Source organism: Eleutherodactylus coqui, chromosome 8 (genome assembly GCF_035609145.1).
Source record: "Eleutherodactylus coqui strain aEleCoq1 chromosome 8, aEleCoq1.hap1, whole genome shotgun sequence".
In the NCBI taxonomy this organism is placed as follows: domain Eukaryota; kingdom Metazoa; phylum Chordata; class Amphibia; order Anura; family Eleutherodactylidae; genus Eleutherodactylus; species Eleutherodactylus coqui.
Window position 1 is genome coordinate 44,932,667 of NC_089844.1, and position 7,591 is coordinate 44,940,257.

The 7,591-nt window shown below is 44.2% G+C and overlaps 1 long non-coding RNA gene across 1 annotated transcript; it reads left to right on the forward strand.

Annotated features, from left to right (window-relative positions):
- Positions 1-309: 309 nt before the first annotated feature.
- On the forward strand, positions 310-2,838 carry LOC136576356 (uncharacterized). Its single transcript, XR_010786346.1, has 3 exons — positions 310-630; positions 1,900-2,000; positions 2,799-2,838. It is a non-coding gene; the product is annotated as an uncharacterized lncRNA (long non-coding RNA).
- Positions 2,839-7,591: the final 4,753 nt, after the last annotated feature.

Sequence of the window (7,591 nt, forward strand, 5' to 3'; positions counted from 1 at the left end):
ATCTGGGTCTCGTATATATTATCATGGTCGATACATTCAATTTCCCTATGCCTGTCTTGTAGGTGTCCCATAATTTGTCAGGAACCGTGGAAAGCTGAGTTTGGGACAGGAGAAAAAAACAAAACTTTTCCTTCTGGCTATCTATGATTCTTACCCCCTCCTGGAGAAGAGACGTGTTCTTGCATCATCTAGCTCCACCCCTCTGAGTGTGGCTAATTACTTCCTTATTCCCTCATTCAATGTTTGGCAGTCCTTGGGTACACATCACAACTCAATAAAGATAAAGTCTTATGCACCACACAATTTACATTTTACAAATTACGGGTCAATCCTGTGGATACCTGGCCTTATCGTTACCTGCTTGTTTCCTATTCCTTGGCTTCTCTACTGTAGTTTATTTATTTATTTTATATTGTCTGTGAATATACGTTACTTGTGCTGGGACTACAGGGCAAGTAACTTCCTCTTTTTAGGTCTCTTACTCATGTGACAGCCCAGCGACAGGATTATAAGGGAGATAACGGGAGTACGTGGCTAATTTTTACTTCTACAACAGTAGACAGTTGTTGTCCCAGACTTCCGGCAACTGGGCAGATGCAGTCTTAGATGCCGGACATCTCCATCTGATTGGTAATGTACTGCAATTCTCTCTATTCACTAAGCTGGTGTCTTTGTATATTAATACAGACGCCATTGCAGCCCACCTTCACTTCCTCTTTTCTGACACTTAGAGAAATTCTAACGTCTAATGCATAAATCACATATATTATGTTGTAACTTCTGTCACAAAGATTAGATTCCATAACAAGATATACTAGTAGTTTCAACATCCAATATTAGTTAAATAACTAACAAATGTAACAGCACAATAATTGTTCCGCTTCTATTGAGAGTTCCACTTCCTCTTTTTAAATGTAGTTAGCAGCTCTTTTTTTTCCTTTCTCCAAACACACTTACGGGCACAAGCCTATGCTTCTATGCTATTATTAACGTTTAACAATTCGAAAGCAATATAGTTTAGTAGTCTGTCTTTTACTAGAAGGGATCCAATAATGCAACCTAACCTATAAAGTCCAAACCCACAGCGCGCCGCTGTGTACGGTGCATTATCTTGGCTATAACCCAGCCAATGCATTCTCATTGCTAACACTCCCTTCTTACAGTTTCTGATACTAATTCTATATGACAGACAAACCAACAGACTATTTCTATACAACAACTCAGCAGGATTAGCTCTACACAACAGACAAGCACACTAACTTTATATAAAAGACAGATAGGACACACAGAAAGATTGCTTGATTAATCAATGATAACTTGACTCTCCACCCCTTTCACACTTTCCTGGAGGGTGTAAGAATTAACCTTGGTACATTGTTTGCTGCCTTTCAATTTCAATCATGGCTGCCAGATTTATGATTATAGAAGTCTCCTCAGACGCCGGACACAGTATGCCCCGCCCTAGAGTCTCTAGCATTTCTGTCGCTATACAGTTTATCAATCTACCCTCAGACGGAGGGATCTACTCGTGGACATTCAAACGATAAACAAATATTTGTGGACACACACAAATAGACAGAGCACCAGTACGGCTGGCTTAGTCTCACTGCCCCTCGGGATACTGTCTGATAGCTCCCTTCTCCCGGACCCTACAAGCAGGCCTAGCAGGAGCGGAAATCCCATATCAGACTTTTCTCTGGCAGTCTCTCCCTCCCTGGGCCCTCCAAACGGGCCTCAGGACTGCTGAGTCTCTGCGACAGGCCACCTGAACGGCTCCCTCCTCCCTCAGGAGTGGAAACACCCCGTACAGGCCCTCCCGGGGGCAGCTATTGATGTCACCAATTAACTAGTACTCTCAAGACAACAGGCATGTAAACATTCCTTTATATCTTATGACAGGTTCTTATCATGTGATCGAGACTTAAAGAAGTACCTGTCGATCGGGTCCAAATCATTCGGCCTGGCACGGCACATGGGCGAGCCTGAACTTAGCCACACAGGTATAGATAATTAATTTATCTCACCGTGTTCTGATGATATTTTGGGCCCACCAAGTCCAAGGTCGCATATGTCCGTGTCTTCTGTCCGAATTCTATGGAACCTGTCGATCACATCCCGGACGAGCCCCCACTGTCGTAGATTTCCTTTGCGGAATCACGGCTTACTCAATTTGGAATGTTTACAGCCCTCCATATTAATTCTGAATTGATAATGCGCATAAGAAGTTTTTCACACTGACACGGGGTTCAGCATGCCTAGCTTCCTCAATTCTAACTTTAATGATCGGCGTGTAGCCTATTTTAAGAGTTTAACAAATCCGCCCATCTGGGCAGTCCAAAGATTACATGCATACAACGTATTGTTTAATTATTGGATAAGCATCTTGCAATTCTTCCATCCTCCGGTCATCTGTGATTGGCCATCAGGGTCAGGATGAAATGAGTGGTTTGTCTTGGAGCCACGTGGGGTTCCTTCGATATGATTGGATGTTACATCATGAACTATAAATTGCACAAACCTCCCATGTTATTTGCATACGTTTCCAGTAAAATTGCTTGGGTAATTTCTGCGGTTGTCCATGTCTGATTCCTAGTTCCGTATTAGTGCATGCAGCTGGACAGTCAAATATATTTATACATGTTGGTTACGGGCTAAATTCCATCTTTGTCAGCAGAGTTATGAAAAACAGATACTTTCATATGTAGGAAGTACTTATTGCACAACTGTCATGAACTATATTTGTAGCAAGATAGAAGTATGTATACAGAATGTTAAATTGATAACTGTCTACTGCCAAGGCCCAAAATATAGGAATACTGGACTTCCACCACAACCCGAAGTCCCCCTCTGCGCATGCGCGCCCGATGATTGACATCGGGCGCGTGCACAGAGGGGCTCGAGTCCCGGGAAATTTAAAATTCCTCTGCTCCTAGCTGCCATATGTAGCCAGGAACAGAGAGATTATATCGGGGACATGATCACTGTTATACAATGGATAACAGTGATCATGTAAAGTTAAAAAAAATGTGTAAAAAGTAAAAAAATAAAAGTTTTAAAAAGTTGTAAAAAGTTTAAAAAAAGGTAAAAAAGCGTACGTTTCATCTTCCCTCACAGATTATATCCATGAGGGAGGATGAAAGTACGTACAGAAGGCCCCCGGGTTTATCCGCGGACCTTACCCCAGCTTCTGTGCACGCGCCCGTCGCCAAAATGGCGGATGCATGCACAAAAGCTGTGGATTGTCAGGATAATTTAAATTCTCCCTGCTCCTGGCTACAAAACGTAGCCAAGAGCATGGAGATTTCACGGGGGGCTGCGGTGAGCGGTTCCTGGTCACGTGTTCACCATTATCCAATAATGGCGATCACGTAAAAGTAAAAAAAAGAATAATTTAAGTTTCATCTCCCCTCACCGATGCGATAGGTGAGAGGAGATGAAACTTTTTACCAGAGGCCTGCGTATTTGAACCCCGATGCAATCCTCCTCCGTGAACCTTCCCGAATTCTGCACATGCGATTGCCGGCAAAATGCTGGACACATACGCAGGAGTCGGGGAGTCCAGGAAATTTAATATCTCCTTGCTCCCAGCGACCAACAGTCGCTGAGAGCCTGTAGCAGTGACGGGTGGCCTCGTTGAGCGGTCGCCGGTCACGTAATAAAAAAGTAGCGCTCTAACATAGGTCGGTCTCACATGACCGGATAGGAATTACGGATTTCGCATGCGTCTGATCCGCGGTAATACGCAGATCAATCGCATTGGATTACACAATTCCGCTCACATTAGCGGGCTGGAATTGTGTAATCCACTCGCAGAAAAGAGAACGCAGCAGGTTCTATTTTACCACTGATAGCCACAACATAGAGCCTATTGTGCTCCATAGTCGCAGATATACCCGCTGCCCATACGCCACTACCTTGTATACGGACTGCGGGTACCCGCGTCATCGCTAAGTGACGGTGCGTGAAATGCAAACAAAAAAAAAGTACTGCGCATGACCGCCCCGTGTGAGTAGGCAGTACATTACGCGGCCGTACGCAGGGTCACAGCCGGGCTCACAGATGAGATCCGCTGTGGGCCTCCGCAAGCGGATTCCGCCTACGGCTGCGTGAGTACGGCGTTATTCAAACCGCTACCTGTAATACGTAATTTACAATAAGCCCCGGGAACGCTTGCCTTCATGCAGTTCCAGGAGCAGCTTGTTGAGCGCCTTCTGTGTGAGACCGCCGCACCTCATAAAGCTTATGGAGACTCACGGAACACCACTTTTTACACCCCATACCCGCCACTGAGGTCAAGAAATGACCCCCAAAAAGCATGAGAGGAGGGGGGATACACGGTTTTATTGCCCCATGGGCCCATTTCAACCAGCCTCCGTAATTACCCCTGTCTTCGGAAATACTACACAGTTCACATTATTACTTTTATCTAAGATTTGCGAACGCCGAAAAGGGCACGGAGGGGGGGGGGGGGATTTTTAGGGAGTCAATTTTTATTCCGTACAAATAAGCAATGGGGCCTGGAATTAATTCAGTTGTGCCCTGAAATCCAACGGGTGTTCCCTCCTTTATAGGCCTTGCCATGCGTCCTGTAAGCAGATGAGAGCCACAATGCATATGTTTCTGAACACGGGACAAACGGGGGTATCCATTTAGTGGTGAATTTCTTCATTCCTATGTACACTGTACAAAAAAAACAGTTTTTAAATTTAAAAAATTGCCCAAAAAATTGAAAATCGTAACTTTTTCCTTCTGCTTTGCTTAGATTCATTCAAATACTGTGGGGTCAAAATATGCAGTACACCCCTAGATGAATTTGTTAAGAGGTCTAGTTTTCAAGATGGGGTCATTTGTGGGGGTTCTTTATAGTTTTGGCGGCTCAATGGCTCTATAAGTGGGCAATGGGGCTTGAAATTTATTCAGTTGTACCTTGAAATCCAACGGGTATTCCTTTCATTGTAGGCCTAGCCATGGGTCCTGTAAGTCTATTAGGGCCACAATGGGTATGTCTCTGAACATGGGAAAAACAGGGGTATCCATTTTCGGGTGAAAGTCTTCATTTATATGTGTGCTGTACAAAAAAAACTGTTTTTAAATTGACGCAATAGCCCAAAAAATGAAAATAGTAATTTTTTCCTACTGCTTTGCTTAGATCTATTCAAAAATTGTAGGGTTAAAATACACAGTACACCCCTAGATAAATTTGTTAAAGGGTCTAGTTTTCAAAATGGGATCATTTTTGGGGGTTCTCTATGGTTTTGGCCGCTCAAGAACTCTACAAGTGGGCAATGGCGCCTAAAAGGACTTCAAGCAAAATCTATGTTCTGAAAGCCACCGATTACTCCTTTCATTTTGGGCCCCGTTGTGCATGCGGACATAAGATTAGGGCCACAATGGGTATGTTTATGAAAACAGGACAAACAGGGGTATCCATTTTGTGTGTAAGTCTTCATTCATGTGTACGCTGTACAAAAAAAGGCTGTTTTTAAAATGACAGAATTGCCAAAAAAACAAAAATCCCACTTTCCTTTTGCTTTGCTTGAATTTATTCAAAAACTGTGGCGTCAAAATACGCAGTACACCCCTAGATAAATTCGTTAAGGAGTCTAGTTTTCAAAATGGGGTCATTTGTGGGGGTTGTCTATGGTTTTGGGCGCTCAAGAACTCTACATGTGTGCTATAGGGCCTAAAAGGACTTCAAGCAAAATTTCTGTTTTGAAAGACACTGACTACTCCTTTCATTTTGGGCCACTTTGTGGACTCAGATATAACATTAGGGCCACAATGGGTATGTTTCTGAACAGGGGAGAAATAGGGGTATCCATTTTGGGGTGTAAATCCTCATTTTCATGTAAACTATAGGAAAAAAATATGTCTTTAAAATGACAGATTTGCAAAAATATGAAATTTTACTTTTTCTCCTCTAAATTGAATTAATTCCTGAAAAAAAACTGTGGGGTTAAAATACTCATGACACCCCTCAGTGAATACGCTAAGGGGTGTAGTTTTTAAAATGGGGTCATTTGTGGGGGTATCTATTATTCTGACACTCATGAGCCTTTCCAATCTTGGCTTGGTATAGGAAAACAAAGTGTTCCTCAAAATGCTAAAAAGTAATGTTTAGAGATGAGCGAGCACCAAAATGCTCGAGTGGTCGTTACTCGAGTCGAACTTTCAGTGATGCTCGAGAGTTCGTTTCGAGTAACGAACCCCATTGAAGTCAATGGGCGACTCGAGCATTTTTGTATATGACTGGTGCTCCGCTAAGGTTTTCATTTGTGAAAATCTTAGCAAATCACCAAAGTCATGTAAAAAACACAGAAATGGATAGGGCAGGCGAGGGCTGCAGGGCTGCATTTCGGGCTCCGAGGTCTCACTATTAAGCCACAACAGTGGCAAGAGTGAGACCCCCCCCCCCCCCCCACACTGTCAGCATAATGATCGTTCTCCTCTGCCACAGCTGTAACAGCTGTGGCAGAGAAGAATGATGTTAGCCCATTGAATTCAATGGAGCCGGCAATACAGCCGGCTCCATTGAAAGCAATGGGCTGCCAGCGAGCGCGGGATGAATTTTCGAGAAGGGCTTAAAAATATAAGCCCTTACCGGAAAATCATCCTAAAATGTGTAAAAATAAAAAAATAAATTATGTCAGCATTAAGATCGTTCACTGCCACAGCTGTAACAGCAAGTGGGGTTCAGCACTTCTGTATGGCCATATTAATGCACTTTGTAATATACATTGTGCATTAAATATGAGCCATACAGAAGTTATTCACTTACCTTTCCTGCGCTGGCGTCCCCGTCTCCATCTAACTTCAGCGTCTAATCGCCTGATTAGACGCGCTTGCGCAGAAGGGACTTCTGCCTTCGGGTCTGCCCGGCAGCAGTGGCGCTCTGGCTCTGCCCCCTTCTACGCGTCATCGCTTAGCTCCGCCCCATCATGTGCGCCGATTCCAGCCTCCTGATTGGCTGGAATCGGCACACGTGACGGGGCGGAGCTACGCGATGATGCGTAGAAGGGGGCGGAGCCAGAACGCCGCTGCTGCCGAATCGAGCTGAAGGCAGAAGACCCTTCTGCGCAAGCGCGTCTAATCGGCCGATTAGACGCTGAAGTTAGACGGAGCCATGGAGACAGGGACGCCAGCGCAGGAAAGGTAAGTGAATAACTTCTGTATGGCTTATATTTAATGCACGATGTATATTACAAAGTGCATTAATATGGCCATACAGAAGTGCTGAACCCCACTTGCTTTCGCGAGACAACCCCTTTAAATTCAATGGCCTGCCGGCGAGCGCGGGATTAATTTTCGGGAAGGGCTTAAAAATATAAGCCCTTACCTGAAAAAGAAAGATTTTAGTGTAAAAAAGAATAAAAATGCAGGCATTCTCTTCAATGGAGCCGCTGCTGCTGCCGGCGACTCCATTGAAGACAATGGTCCGCTGGCACACCTGAATTCTTTTTCAGCGAAGGGCTTTACATATAAGCCATTCCCTGGAAATGAATTAAAAGTGATTTAAAAAAAAAAAAAAAAATAGATACTCACCTCCCTTCAGCTGCCGGGGCACAGCCGAGTCTTCTCATGCTGTCCCCTG